Here is a 1,477-nt window from a genome sequence, read left to right as displayed (position 1 = left end):
CTAGAATTTTTTGGTTTTTTATTTCCAGCAATTTAAAGTTTAGTTTGTTATCGCCATTAAAAGATGTGTTTTCTATTTTTTTATGCAAATGACTCTAGTTGAGTCAAATGCAATGACCCAAAGAGACCCAGTACCATCTATTTCCGAGGAAAGTTTTGCTGTCAACGATATTCAGATATTTTGACACGTCCAATTATGGTGTTTCAATTTGCAAATCTATTTAAAGGGTGCATTTGAGACACTGACAGAGACGGATAAGATGTCACAAAAATCCTCTTCCATTTTTGAACGTGTACTTCGATAACGCTAAAATTGGCAGATATTTATGAGTTGCTTCATTCCACGGTTAGTAAGGTCCATTCAAGGATACCTCATCAATGAATAAGTTCTAACTGAAGGCTGTTTTCTTAATACAATGCAAAAAGCTGTTTCAAACTAAGAGACGAAAGCAGTTTTTATGTGTCTTTCGTTATTTAATCACCTGTGGTTGTTGTTGTTTTTCTTATAGTGAAGTTCTACTTGGTTGAAACCTTTTACTTTTCCATTTTCCAAGAGACACTTAGATAAGGTATCTTTAGCTTTGTACCAATGTCATTGATGCTTTGGACTGGCTCTTTACCTTTAGTGAAAAATGTCTGAATTTGGTTCCCAAATAGGACATTTACTTCATTGATTATATATTTATCTTTTTGCTGGATGTATTACCCTAAACGAAACGAACTGACCCTTATAGAAAGAACTTCTTACAGCCTGCCTTGTAAACGATCTAAATTGTGTCAGTGGGAGCGCAAAACATTTACAATCACCATTGTTTTGGATTCACAAACTCCAGACCTAATCGAATTTGGACATCTTGAGATTAGATTTTAATGCCATGCTCTGGAGTCGGGGTTATAGGGGGGAAGGACAACGTGAGGGTTAAGTAAACTAGAAGGAAAGAAGAGCGACGTGGAGAGGTTATTTACATGTGCCCAACCCACCTATTAAAGTGTAATTGCTTTCACCGGCGCTATCAACACATGTTTGTTGAAAACGGGCGTAATCTAAACAGCATTTTACTGGCATTTCGTGAAGAAAATAGCTGAGAATGGGTAGACACTAAGCGGCCATGTTGGATTGTTATACCAAAATAAAAACGTAATCAGCTCCGGCCGTTTTTCTAGCCGCCAGGCGTCGTCTCGGGTCACCCACCATTGACGTTCGGTGTCTAGCTCCAAAGTTTGCTTTTGATTTGGTTTTAAATTTGGTTTTCTTCTCCCTTAGCTTGAGGTATCGACTATTGTGTTCTGTGAGCAGTATTCGCTTGGATACGACAAAAATGTCTCACTTCATACATACAGACGTTTGGTTTTTACATATCCACTTCCTTGTACGCGTACTTGCTGTTGAACTCAGTCTAGGTTGAAGACGTCAATTCATCTCTTTCCAACTTCTCTCTCTCTCTCTCTCTCTCTCTCTCTCTCTCTCTCTCTCTCTG

General features: G+C 38.3%; 1 protein-coding gene across 1 annotated transcript in view; it reads left to right on the top strand.

Moving 5' to 3' along the window:
- The window catches only part of LOC100533220 (ror), a gene marked incomplete at its 5' end in the record, with an annotated part of 52,059 nt that overhangs the window by 642 nt on the left and 49,940 nt on the right, over positions 1 to 1,477 (top strand).

This window comes from Aplysia californica, unplaced genomic scaffold, assembly GCF_000002075.1.
Source record: "Aplysia californica isolate F4 #8 unplaced genomic scaffold, AplCal3.0 scaffold00176, whole genome shotgun sequence".
Taxonomy (NCBI): Eukaryota; Metazoa; Mollusca; class Gastropoda; order Aplysiida; family Aplysiidae; genus Aplysia; species Aplysia californica.
This window is presented reverse-complemented; position numbering and strand designations above follow the sequence as displayed.